Below are 14,616 nucleotides of genomic sequence, written 5' to 3' on the forward strand. Positions count from 1 at the left end.
TGAATGGCGGAGTGGACTCAATGGACCGAATGGCCTTACTTCCACTCCTATGCCTTATGGTTTTATGGAATGAATCATATAAGCTTTCTCTGAACTATTTCTAAAATACCTATCTTTTTCAAATAAGGAAACCAAAATACTGAGCTAAGAAATAAACTTTCTCACATAGTAACTATTAAGGATATGGAATGTACTGACTGGAAGAGTGGTAGTGATAGGTTTATTATGGATTTCAAAAGGATTTTGGATGATTATTTTGAGAGTTTGTGCAAGGGAACAGGAAGGAAGTATAAAATTGGCAGTAAGTAATGTTGTTCATTTGAAGAGTCAGTGCAGACACAATGAGCCAAATGGTCTCCTTCTACTCCATAACACTTCAGTGAAAAAAGGGCATTGTACTACAGATGTGGTCTCAACAAAGTCCCATGCATCTGCAGCAAAATGTATCTACTTTCACATTCCACACCTCTTGCAATATTAACATTCGGTATGCCTCCTTATTCATTTGGTGTGTCTGCGCATTCGTTTTTTGTTCACATACCAGAACACCCAGATTCTTTAATTCAAGTGCGTTCTACAACATCTCTGTTCAAATAATGTACTCCATTCCTGTGCTTCCTACCAAAACGATCAAGTTCACATTTTCCTACATTATTCAATCGGCCAAATTTTTGCCCATCGACTTGACCTATCCAGATCTCTTTGCAAACTCTGTACATCCTCTTGACAACTTACTTTCCTTGTTATTTTGGTTTCAGAGACAAAAGAAAACTGCAGATGCTGGAATCCAAAATAGACAGGCAAAAGGCTGGAAGAACATAGCAAGTCAGACAGTTTCAGGAGGTGGAGAAGTTGATGTTTCAGGTGTCACCCTTCTTCAGGACTCGGGGTGGGTGTTAGCGGAGCTGCAGATAAAGGGGGTGGTGGGGACAAGGTGGTGAAGTGGGGATAGGTGAAGACAGGTAGAGGGTACAACCTGGTTGGTCAATAGGAGGAACGAATCTGGATGGTGGCAGGGAGCAGCGGAAGGGATGGGTAGGAGCTAGGAAAGGAGGCTATTTGAAATTGTAAAACTCAATGTTGAGTCCTCCAGGCTTTAGGCTGCCCAGACGGATGATGAGATGCTGGTGCTCCAATTTGCGCTGTGGTTCATTTAGGCATTGGAGGAGGCCAAGGATGGCCATGACAGAAAGGGAATGATTGGGGGAGTTGAAATGGGTGGTGACTGGGAGGTCCAGTTGTCTCCTGCAGACTCGGCTGCGATGCTCGGTGAACCATTCCCTAAGTTTACGTTTGGTCTCCCCAATGTAAAGACCACACTGAGAGCAATGATGCAGTAAGCTAGGTTGGAAGTGAGGCAGGTGAACCTCTGTCTCACCTGGAAGGACAGTTTGGGGCCCTGAATGGAGGTGGTGGTTAGTGTACTGGCAGGTTTGCATCTTTTGCGGTTGCAGAGAAGGTACCTGGGAGCTTGGTGGGGAGTGGCACAAGCCAAGGACTGTCAAAGGGAATGCTTGTGGAAGGCAGAGAGGGGTGGGAGAGGAACATGTTTTTGGTGGTGGGATCTAGTTGGAGTTGGCGGAAGCTTTTAAGGAAGATGCATTGGATGCGGAGACTGGTAGTTGAGGACCCGGGGGCCTCTGTCTTTTAATATGTTGGGGGAGGGCAGTTTATAGCAGTGGAACAGGGAATAGATGTAGTGTGGCAGAGGGCTGTCTGGATGGGTGGGGAGAAGGTAAGCACATTGTTCAAAACAGGTGGACACCTGGTATGTTCGTGAGTGGAACGTTTCCTTGTCCAAGCAGATGTGGCAGAGGAATTGGGAGAATGAGAGGAAGTTCTTGCAGGTGGCAGCAGCAAATTAGATCCATGCTTGCATTCAATAAAAAGAATGGAAGTTCCAAACTACAATAGGTCAATAGGGTAATGGGCTAACTTTAGAAGGCTCAAGTGTTAGAATAAGAAGAATAAAAAATGGAATTCAGGGTGAAGAGAAAGAGGAAGACTCGACAATGGAATTTTGGGAATGGAAGAATTTAGGGGAGAAAAGTAAATTGGGAGGGCCAGGGAGAGAACCAGAGGTAAAAGAGAGGCTCAGTAGAGAATGGAGAATATGAGTCAGAAACATGAGGGTGAACTGGAGTTCACCGGAGGATGATTAGGGAATAAGAAGTCAAGCTTAAGGCTAAGGCAAGGCTGAAAATACCAAGGTTCAGAATTTCCTGCGGAGCCATGAGCAGCAGCAACATAGTAAACGAGAATAGCATGAAGATAGGTGCGGTGAGCAAACAGGTAAATGAAACTGAGCATTTAAAAGGCATTTGGATAAGTACACGAATAAAATAAGAGCCAAGGACAGGCAGATGGGACTCACTTAGTTTGCGATTATCAATGGCATGGATTGGTTGGACCAAAGGGTTTGTTTCCATGCTGTATGACCCAATGGCTCTATAGGAGAAAGTGAGGACTGCAAATGCTGGAGATCAGAGCTGAAAATGCGCAGCCGGTCAGGCAGCATCCAAAGAGCAGGAGAATCGATATTTCAGGCATGAGCTCTTCTTCAGAAGGGCTCATGCCCGAAACGTTGATTCTCCTGCTCCTTGGATGCTGCCTGACCTGCTGCGCTTTTCCAACGGCTCTATAACCAGAATCGCAGCCATCACTGATATGAGTTTCCTGTGGGTAAATGGTAAAAGGTTGACTCAGCTGGTGAAGAACACAGAGATGGAAATCAAGGATTTTCACTGGGAGGAGAAAGAGTCTTGAGTTAGGATTATTAGATCATGGAATGCGTCAGTACAAGTAGGTATTTAAGTAAAGACTTTAAAATCAGTTAAAGGCAAATGGGATCATTATTTGAAAATGAAACATTTAACAGTAACCAAGGCAGAGTGAGTGCTAGCCCCAGCTGAGAACTATGAGACTCTTGAGTATTACCAGAATCACCTGCAATTGTGCAGAAACTAGTTTAGTCCAACAAAGTAGTGCGTGCATCGGTGATTTATTCTCAACACCAGCCTCTTCGCAGTGGGTGGGATCTAAATTCTCCCCCCCACCCCCCGAACTGAAGAAAAAAAAACGGGGTACCCTGAACAAAATAAACTGAATAACAGTCGCAGCTGCCACCATTCTGAAGGCGGTCCAGGAATACCTCCAGCCTGAACTGGTCAAGGCAGATTCCAGGGAATGCAAAGGAATCTCACTAAACATGAGGCCCTCCGCCGGGTGGGGGTGGTGGGGGTGGTGGGGGTGAGGGTGAGGGGAGGTGTGCTGACCCTCGGGGCCTGTGTGTCCACCAAGTCGCGAGCCGCAAATCCGTGTAACTTTCAAAACTACACTCCTTCCCTTCAACCGCTGCTTGAAAATTTCGACTCGATAAAACATTTTTCAGACAACATGAACCGCCCCCTCCCCTTCCCACCCCGCCACTTTGGAGAAGGTGCCCAGCCGGGTTCACACATCCACTTACCCCCCCGCCCCCTTCTGCCTTGTCCCCCGACCGTTGGAATCGCGATCGCCGGCAGAGCGCGACCCGGGGTGGATCGCCCCCCCCTGGAATGGAATGGAGCGGCTCGCGCTGGGTGGTCGGCGTCGTGCGGAGCTGGATTTCACGGATCGGACTGCCGCCCAGGTCACATCACTGAACCAGTTCTGAACTGATTTGCGGCTCAGGTTGGGGTTCTGGATGTAAATTTGCTCGCTGAGCTGGAAGGTTCGAATACAAAGCTCACTCACTTCAATAATTTCAGTCCGAGACAAGATCTGATTCAGTAGTGTCATTTATTTCACACTTGCAAGTGGGTGTGAAGTCCACTGTCTGTCTCTCTGTACAAGGCAAGGGACTCACACACCGAATTCAACAAATACTTGATATTTATATAATTTGGTTCCTATATATTTGTTTTTATTTCATCGCTTCCCCCCCCCCGACTCCTCACCCCCACTGTTTACATCCTCCACTTCCCTAAGACCGGTACCTATTACTCCTGTTTATCTCTTGTCTTATCCGGCCTTGTCTGTGACAAAATGCTTATTCCTGGCTTCACAAGGCCGTTTGACCTCATCTTGCTGTAGGTCATTGTTAGTCATATCCTTTGCTTACCATTATCTATTCCCTCCATCTGTGCTGCCCCTCACAGCATCTTATCATTAAGACTCTTTTAATTGGGGTTTGTTCCTGTGTTTCTGTAAAAGTGGGAAACAGATGTTTATACCTACTTTTTGTACAGGCGTACCTAGCTTAACTGCCTCTTCACAGCATCTTATCTAGTCGCCTGTATTTCTACCATTGTTTCGCAGTCCCGTTTCTTTCTTGCATACATTTTTAGCTAATACAAAAAAAAATTATGCATTTCCTCCACATAGTTTCCATTCTTGTTGACTCAGTTCTTGGCTGAAACAATTACACAGTGGCGTGAGTTCATTTACTTTGTATAAGCAATTATAATTGCAGAAGTAACATTACTTTACGTATATCCCACACTTAAAATCAGAATTTTATAGGACATAGAATTCCCTGGAACATCGGAGGCTGAGGGGGTGACCTTATAGAGGTTTATAAAGTCATGAAGGGCATGGATAGGGTAAATAGACAAGGTATTTTTCCTGGGGTCGGGGAGTCCAGAACTTGAGGGCATAGGTTTACGGTGAGAGGGGAAAGATATAAAAGAGACCTAAGGGGCAGCGTTTTCACACAGAGGGTGGTACGTGTATGGAATGAGGAAGTGGTGGAGGCTAGTACGATTGCAAAACTTAAAAGGCATCTGAATGGGTATACGAATAGGAAAGGTTTAGAGGGATATGGGCTGGGTGCTGGCAGGTGAAACTAGATTGGGTTGCGGTATCTAGTCAGCATGGACGGGTTGAACTGAAGGGTCTGTTTCCATGCTTTACATCTCTATGACTCTATGGTTACAACGAAGTACAAGCCCTTTGGCCCTCGACGTTGCACAGACCTGTGGAACCAATCTGAAGCCTTTTTTTAATTAGAAAAGGTTTTTATTTTCATAAAATTATAAAGGTAAAAAAGATAATATAGCAATCTCATGATATAACAACAGTAACAATAAACTAGGAGAAAGTGAGGACTGCAGATGCTGGAGTACCAGAGTTGAAAATGTGGTGCTGGAAAAACACAGCAGGCCAGGCAGCATCCAAGGAGCAGGAGACATCAATAACAATAAACTACCTAATACTTTACAGAACAAACCAAAACTATTGCAAAGATATAGAACGATCTTCCCACATTAAAATTCAATAAATAATTAAATGTAACAAATTAAATCAAATTAACATAAATTGAACTAAACTAAATTACACCACTCGACGCTCCCCCACCGAAGCTACAATCAATGGGAGCATCAGGTAACATATCCATATTTTTTCATGTTTCCTCCCCTCAGGGCCCCTGGACTGCCAAATCCAGTCTTTGTGGCTATACAAAGGCCCTCATCAGTATAGCTGATAAGTCTACATCTATTTGATTCAAAAAGGGTTGTCATGTCTTATAAAACAGCTCGGTTTTCTGGTGCACCACCTTCGTAAGAAAGTCTAAGGGGACATGCTCCATCACTAACTTACCCAGGGGGTTTGCCGATATCCAGCTCATTAGAATGATCGTCCTTGCACAATATGTAAGAATGTTGAATAGTCTCTTCCCGTGTTCATCTATCAAAGGCAGATTCGGCAATCCCAGAAGAAGAGATACTAGATCTGCCTTAACTTCAGTTCCCAAGATCCCCTTCAATACATTTGCTATGCATCCCAGTATCTATTAATCTTATGGCACAACCACAAGCAATGTGTGCAAGTATCAATGTCTGTTCTGCATTTAGGACACCTTGGAGATGCACTTTTTTAAAATTTTGCTAGCCACTCTGGGGCCAAATGGGCCCTGTGGAGAATCTTTACTTGCATGGCCTGTGCTTTATTGCAAATCAGAATCTTTTTCACATTCTCCCCCAGATATCCTCCCATGCTTCCAACGAGATTTCTGCTCCCAATTCCTGATTACAGACTCCACAAAGTCTTTCCATATCTTCCAATGCACTCCCTCTCTGTAGATAATACAGGGTACTGACCGAGAGAGTGCCCGCACACTGAAGCACTCCTCTCTCCGTATTGGACATACAGGGCTGAGCCAAGAGATGGTGCTTTTCTGTATGTAGTCCCTGATCTAAAAATAACGAACCCTACTGGATAACCCATATTTATGACTCAACTGGTCAAAAGACATCAAGATATCTCCCTCAAATAGATCTCCCAAACAGGACACTCCCCTGGCCTCTCATACCTTAAAGCTGGAATCCATTGATCCTGGCCTGAATCCTGGTGTTCCGACTAAGTGAGTGAACAGGGAGGTCTTATGTAGATTACCCTTGCTCTGCCACATCATTTTCCATGTTTTGACTATGTTTATAATGATCAAACTTTTACAGTGCTCAGCAAAAGTTTTCATCCTATCCATAAATAACAAATTAAGGAGGGGACATTTTTCCTGGAAGACCTCAATGTCAAGCCATATCGATTTCGGATTTTTGCATGCCCAATCATTCATGTGAGACGACAAGGAGCTTCATTGGTATCAGTTAAAGTCTGGGAGATCTACCCCTCCCATTCCCTTTGACAGTTGCAGCTTAGCAAATTTAACAAGAGGACGTCAAATAAAAGATCCAAATCAGCTATTAAGCCTCCGCAGTGCTTGTCTAGGCAGCAACAATGGGAGCATTCTCATGTGGTACAGTGGGCGAGGAAGAACATTCATTTTAATCAGAGCTATTCAACCCAATCATGATATTGGTAACCCCTCCCAACACTGAAGGTCTTGTTTTATCTTCTCTAATAATTGTACAAAGTTAGCTCTGTACAATTGGTGAAAAGCAGGAGTAATGAAAATACCCAAATACAGGAAACCTTTTCGTGATCACCTGAAAGGAAATTGTGTTCCATCGTCCAGGTCAGGTACTCCCACAAGCGTTCTTCTTCCTCTTGACAAGAGATTCAACTTCCTTAGTAAACCACTCCTGCACTCGACAACCTCCTCCCTGTCTGACAGGTACATACTTAGCAAGGACACACAGTTGTGAATAGTGCCAAAGGATGTTGTAGGGTACAAAGGGACGTTCTGCTTCTTCTCATTCTGGCAGCCCGACTATACATATGTTTGTTCTTTGACCTCGATTCTCGAGGTCATCGGCCTGATTAAGTAAGGCCAGCACCTGACTTTCCAGCACCTGAATCTGCCCCACTGCCACCTCCGCCGTGGTGTCCAACGCAGCGGCTCTCTGTTCAACCTCTCCCACGCGTTGATCAAGACATTGAATCTCCTGCTCATGCTTTTGTAGCATGACATAGATCGGTTCTAGTTTAGTACGGAATCCCTCCAGCCACGACTCAATCTTCTCTCGGAGTTTAACAAATTCCAAGACTACGTTCTGCTGCTTCAGTTAGTTCACAGGCACCGCCGTGGGAGTCACTGTAGGGGATTGCCCGGTATGTTGTGATCCTCACGACCTCTTTCCTTTTGCCATCTTTCTTTTCTTCCCTAAATGTTAAAATTAATATTTAAAGGCTCTGGGGGCTTTATTCTACTGATTTTTAAGAAAAGGTTTATTACTGGCTAGTATGGATGAAAGCAACACTTTGCTTGGGTTACGGTGGAGAGCCCAGCAAGGCAGACCTATCAGATCGCCACCATCTTGAATCTCCATCTGAAGCCTATCTATCCTAAGGAAAGAAGCAACAAGAAAACAAGTTTAGATTACTTACAGTGTGGAAACAGGCCCTTCAGCCCAACAAGTCCACACCAACCTGCCACCCACCCATACACCTAACCTAACACTATGGGCAATTCATCTGTTTTTGGACTGTGGGAGGAAACCAGAGCAAACCCACACAGAAACAGGGTGAATGTGCAAACTCCACACACTCAGTTGCCTGAGGCAGGAATTGAACCCAGGTCTCTGGTGCTGTGAGGCAACAGTGCTAACCACTGTGCCACCGTGCTACCCACAAATAGGTTGAGGAAGATGACATTTACTTTATTTAAGAATTAGGAACACAGAAACAGGGGTAAACCATTTCGTCCCTCCTTCCTGTTATAGAATTCAATGAGATCATGCAGATCTGTGGGCTAACTCCATCTACCTGTCTTTTGCCCATGTCCCTTGATACCTTAGCTTAACAAAGATATATCTCTCTCACATTCAAAATTACCAATTGATCGAACATCAAACTCACATGTGAATAGGGAAATGCATTATTATGATGAAGTCAATAGGAATAAACTACACATTGATTTAACTGTTTGCTTTCTTTTGATGTTCTTATTTTAGAAATTTCACTCATAATCTTCCACTAATCATTTCCCTGCTACAGCCCCATCTTTTTTCTCTAATGTTGAAGAAGTACAAATTCAAAACCACCATGGACCTGATGTTATGGACAAGGCCAGACTACTCAAAACATTATTAAGTAGGCAGCGCAGACCATAATTTTGCAATTTGTTTCAGTAAGTGTACAGTGAAAATTACTCAGAGTAAGTTAGCTTGGGTGACTACCAGGATTAAAAATAGGCAAAACTTTACTCACAAAATTACACAATCAAATACAAAGAACAGAATAAAGAACCCCAACAGAACTCAATCTATCCTAACTAGACTTAATTATGCTGTTTCGGATATTCACAACAATCCCAATAAGCAAATCCCCTTAAAAATAGAACAAGTGCTTTTCGGGTGAAGTTAGAAGGGGAGAGAGAGTTTAGCAACCTGTTTCCACACAGCTGAACTCCTAACTAGTTCTAGATTGAACTGCTCAGCTAGAGAGCTAACCACTCCCCTTTCATGATACAGGTTACTTGTAAAACATGACCACTTTGGCCTGAAATCTCATCTGTTTACATATGCACAAAAGTACCTCTCAAAATCCTTTTTCATCTCTGTACCAAACTAGTCACCTCGGATCTAGGAGGTTTTTATGACTCCTCTGGAAAAAACCAAGGACAGTATCCTTAAGAAAAGGAACAGCTTTAAGAAAAAAAGAGACCTGCTTTGTGATACCTCCCTCCTTAAAAAAATTAAACCATCAATATCAAAAGATGACTTCCTTTTTAAAACTCTTCAACAACCTGGTTAGTCGTCTGAACACACATATACATTATACTAAGTATAAACATGCAAACACGCATAACCACATGCAAATTCAGGCCATGGCACACCCGCCACTAAATATCTCCATATCTCATTCGAGCCTCGATAATGCATTAGCAATCATATTTTCATGATCTGCCACATGCACAGTTGTCAAACTGAATGGCTGCAACAACAAGCTCCATCTAAACAGTCTGGCATTTTTGTCCTTAAATGTTTCCACAAATGTCAATGGGTTATGATCAATGTATATGATTGTCTCAGATGCATTGCTGGTAATACAGACAGTGAAATGTCAACACCAAGCTCAAAGTTTCTTCCTCCACTGCTGAATATTTCTGTTGATAAATGTTCAACTTCCTGGAAAAATACCAGATGGGTCTTTCTATTCCTTTGTCATCCTCCTGGGTGGCATGGTGGCTCAGTGGTTAGCACTGCTGCCTCACAGCACCTGAGTCCCAGAGTCAATTCCTGCCTTGTGTTCACATTCTCCCTGTGTTTGCTCTGGTTTCCTCCCATAGTCCAAAAATGTGCAGGTTAGGTGAATTGACCATGCTGCAGTATTAGGTGAAGGGATAAATCTAGGGGAATGGGTCTGGGAGGGTTGGTGTGGACTTGTTGGGCCGAAGGGCCTATTTCCACACTGTAAGTAATCTAATCCTGCAGGAATATGACACCAACACTGGCATTGATAGCCAGCTTGAAGTACTTTGTGTAATCCTGTGTGGTTAATACTGGGCAGTGGTTAACTAGTTTTTAGGCGTCAAATGCCTTTTGACAATCCACTGTCCACTGAAACTTTTGCTCTTTAGTAACAATTTGGTGGGTGGAGCAGCCACACTGCTAAAATTTGGTACAAACTTCCAGTAAAATCCACTCAATCACAGAAACTGTAGTACTGTGTGGGAAATTCCCCAATTACTTTTGTTTTCACATCCCTTGGGGCCATTTGTCTGTGTCCAATAGCTTGGTCTAGGAAGGTGACTTGGACTTTGGTAAATTAACTTTTAGCTAGGTTTACCACAAAGCCTGCTTTCTGAAGTCAATCGAACAAGTCCAATAAATGCTGTAAATGTTCCTTCCATGAGTGACTAAAAATCACGAGGTCATCAATGTAAACAACACAGGTGGGTAATCTGGCAATGACCTTATTAGTTAGTCTCTGAAATATGGCTGGACCGTTTTTCATACCAAATGACATGACGTTGAACTGATGTAGTCTATTTGGTGTTATGAAAGCTAAAACTGCTTTTGCTGTCTTTGACAGACATACTTGCATTCCAACAAGTCCAACTTAGAAATGTAAATTGCTTGTCCCACTTTTTCGACACAGTCCTCCCACATGGAATTGGATATGCATCAGTCTTTGTAACAGCGTTGACTTTGCGATAGTTCACACATAACCATTGGGTACCATCTGGCTTTGGCACCAGGACTATAGGTGAGCTCGAATCACTGTAACTCACTTTGATTATGTCATCTTGGAGCATGTGCTCTATCTCCTTCAGAACCTGTGCCAACCTTAGAGGGTCATGCCAATAAGGATGTTGCTTAATCAGAACAGCATCTCCTATATCTACATTACACACAATTAGATTAGTACTTCCCAGTTTATTTCCGCATTACTCCCCACATAATAGCAATAACTCTTTCAGGTCATACAGTCATAGAATCCTAGAGATGTACAGCATGGAAACAAATCCTTTAGTCCAACTCGTCCATGCATTCCAGATATCCCAACCCAATCTAGTCCCACCTGCCCCATATCCCTCCAAACCCTTCCTACTCATATACCCATCCAGATGCCTTTTAAATGTTGCAATTGTACCAGCCTTCACCACTTCCTCTGTCAGCTCATTTCACACATGCACCACCCTCTGCATGTAAACGTTGCCCCTTAGGTCCCTTTTATATCTTTTTCCTCTCACCCTAAACCTATGCCCTCTAGTTCTCGACTCCCCCACCCCAGGGAAAGGACCTAGTCTATTTACCCTATCCATGCCCTTCATGATTTTATAAACCTCTATGAGTCATCTCTCAGCCTCCAAATGTCCAGGAAAAACAGCTCTAGACTATTTAACTTCTCTCAATAGTTCAAGTCCTCCAACCCTGTCAAAATCCTCGTAAACCTTTTTTGAACCCTTTCAAGTTTCGCAACATCCTTCTGATAGAAAGGAGATCACAATTGCATGCAATATTCGAGAAGGGGCCTAACCAATGTCCTGTACAGCCACAACATGACCTCCCAACTCCTGTACTCAATTCTCTGATCAATCAAGGAAAGCATACCAAATGCTTTCTTCATTATCCTATCTACCTGCAACTCCACTTTCAAGGAGCTATGAACCTACACTTCAAGGTCTCTTTGTTCAGCAACACTCCCTCGGACCTTACCATTAAGTGCATAAGTCCTGCTAAGATGTGCTTTCCCAAAATGCAGCATCTCACATTTATCTAAAATAAATTCCATCTGCTACTTCTCAGCCCATTGGCCCATCTGGTCAAGATCCCATTGTAATCTGAGGTAACCTTCTTTGCTGTCTACTACACTTCCAATTTTGGTGTCATCTGCAAACTTACTAACTATGCTCTTATGCTTACATGCAAATCATTTTTGGGCAACATGGTGGCTCAGTAGTTAGCACTGCTGCCTCACAGCACTAGGGACCCCCAGTTCAATTCCCAGTTCAGGCAACTGTCTATGTGGAGTTTGCACATTCTCCCCGTGTCTGCGTAGGTTTCCTCCGGGTGCCCCGGTTTCCTTCCACAGTCCAAAGATGTGCAGGTTAGGTGAATTGGCCATGCTAAATTGCCCATAGTGTTAGGTGGAGTAGTCAGGGGTGAATGTAGGGGAATGGGTCTGGGTGGGTTTCTCTTTGGAGGGTCAGTGTGGACTTGTTAGGCCAAAGGGCCTGTTTCCACACTGTAGGGAATCTAATCAAAATCTAATCTAAATATAAATGGTGAAAAGTAGTGGACCCAGCACTGATTCTTGTGGCACTCCACTGGCCACAGGTCTCCAGTCTGAAAAACAACCCTCCACCACCACCCTCTGTCTTCTACCTTTGAGCTAGTTCTGTATCCAAATGGCTAGTTCTCCCTGTATTCCATGAGATCTAACCTAGCTAACCAGTCTCCCATGGGGAACCTTGTTGAGTGCATTACTGGTCCATCTAGACCATGCCTATCATTCTGCCCTCATCAATCCTCTTTGTTACTTCTTCAAAAAACTCAATCAAGTTTGTGAGACATGATTTCCCACGCACAAAGTCATGTTGACTATTCCTAATCAGTCCTTGCCTTCCCAAATACATGTACATCCTGTGCCTCAGGATTCCCTCCATCAACTTACCCATCACTGATGTCAGGTTCACCGGTCTATAGTTCCCTGGCTTGTCCTTACCACCCTTCTTAAACAGTGGAACCACGTTAGCCAACCTCCATCTTCTGGCATCTCACCTCTGACTATCAATGATACAAACACCTCAGCAAGAGGCTCAGCAATCATTTCCTTAGCTTCCCACAGAGTTCTCAAGTACGCCTGATCAGGTCCTGGGGATTTATCCACTTTTAGGCATTTCAAGACATCCAGCACATCCTCCTCTGAAACGTGGACATTTTTCAAGATGTCACCATCTATTTCCCTACATTCTATATCTTCCATGTCCTTTTCCACACTAAACACGATGCAAAATATTCGTTTATTATATCCCCTGTTTCCTGCGGCTCATACAAAGGCCACTTTGCTGATCTTTGAGGGGTCCAATTCTCTCCGTGGTTACTCTTTGTAAAAGCACTTTGTATTCTCCTTAATTCTATTTGCCAAAGCTATCTCATGTCCCCTTTTTGCCCTCCTGATTTCCCTCCTTTTCCATCACCATTTTAAAACTAATAGAATTATGGTCGCTGGCCCCAAAGTGCTCCCCCACTGACAACTCAGTCACCTGCCCTGCCTTATTTCTCAAGAGTAGGTCAAGTTTTGCACCTTCTCTAGTAGTTCCATCCACATGCTGAATCAGAAAATTTTCTTGTACAAGCTTAACCAGTTCCTCTCCATCTAATCTCTGAACCCTATGGCAGCCCCAGTCTATGTTTGGAAAGTTAAAATCCCTTACCATAACCACCCTATTATTCTTACAGATAACTGAAATCTCCTTACAAATTTGTTTCTCAATTTCCAGCTGACTATTAGGGGGTTTATAATACAATCCCAATAAGGTGATCATCCCTTTCTTATTTCTCAGTTCCACCCAAATAACTTGCCTGGATGTATTTCCAGGAAAATCCTCCTTCAGGATAGCTGCAATGCTATCTCTTATCAAAAACACCATTCCCCCTCCTCTCTTGACTCCCTTTCTAACCTTCCTGTAGCATTTGTATCCTGGAACGTTAAACTGCCAGGCCTGTCCATCCCTGAGCCATGTTTCTGTAATTGCTATGATATCCCAGTCCCATGTTCCTAACCATGCCCTAAGTTCATCTGCCTTCCCTGTTAGGCGCCTTGCATTGAAATAAATGCAGTTTAATTTGTCAGTCCTACCTTGTTCTTTACTTTGTCCCTGCCTGCCCTGACTGTTTAGTTTGCTTCTTTTCTCAACTATACCAGTCTCAGATTGATCTCTTTCCTCACTATCTCCCTGGGTCCCACCTCCCCCCCCAACTTACTAGTTTAAGTCCTCTTGAGCAGCTCTAGCAGATCTCCCCACCAGTGTATTAGTCACCTTCCAATTCAGGGTCATTTTGATTTTCTTGTGGAAGGTAACTCAGTAATTTATCCCAATTTTTGATAACTTCCTTGTCCAATTTGATTTAAGGAATGTCCAATTCAGAAACCTCTTGCTTTCTTTCTCTATCAAAATACCTTTTGATCATATTCACATGACACACTCTGTGAGATTTCTTCCTGTCTGGAGTCCTAACAAGTAGTTCACCTCACTCAATTTCTTCTTGATTTGATAAGGTCCACTAAACCTTGTTCTTAAAGGCCCACTCGTTACTGGAAGCAACACCAACACCTTATCCCCAATTGCAAAATTGTGAATTTGTGATTTCCCATCTGCTTCCTGTTTCATTGTTTGCTGTGATACTTTTAAATGCTGTCTAGCCAATTCTCCAGCTCTATTTAATCATTCTCTAAAATATGACAGAGTCCAAATGGGTGGTTTCTGAATTCTGACTTATCAATTTCTCCTTAATCAATTTTAACGGTCCTCTTACTTCATGCCCAAAAATTAATTCAAATAGACTAAATTTGGTCGATTCATGTGGTGCATCTCTGATCACAAAAGGTATGAACAGAACTCCCTCATCCCAATCATCTAGACAGTCCTGACCATAAGCCCTCAACATGGTCTTTAATGTTTGATGCCAGCTCTCCAGTGCGCCCTGCGATTCTGGATGGTACACAGAAGATTTGAATTGCTTAATTCCCAAGGTATCCATAACCTCCTTGAATAGTTTGGATGTG

The 14,616-nt window shown here is 43.4% G+C and overlaps 1 protein-coding gene across 1 annotated transcript in view; it reads right to left on the reverse strand.

Annotated features, from left to right (window-relative positions):
• Window positions 1-3,549, reverse strand: part of chdh (choline dehydrogenase) — a 95,473-nt gene extending 91,924 nt beyond the window's left edge. Inside the window, exon 1 of the mRNA XM_060835162.1 lies at window positions 3,470-3,549. The gene's annotated coding sequence lies outside the window, so the exon portion shown is untranslated. The remainder of the gene's footprint in view (window positions 1-3,469) is intronic.
• Window positions 3,550-14,616: the final 11,067 nt, after the last annotated feature.

This window comes from Hemiscyllium ocellatum, chromosome 14, assembly GCF_020745735.1.
Source record: "Hemiscyllium ocellatum isolate sHemOce1 chromosome 14, sHemOce1.pat.X.cur, whole genome shotgun sequence".
In the NCBI taxonomy this organism is placed as follows: domain Eukaryota; kingdom Metazoa; phylum Chordata; class Chondrichthyes; order Orectolobiformes; family Hemiscylliidae; genus Hemiscyllium; species Hemiscyllium ocellatum.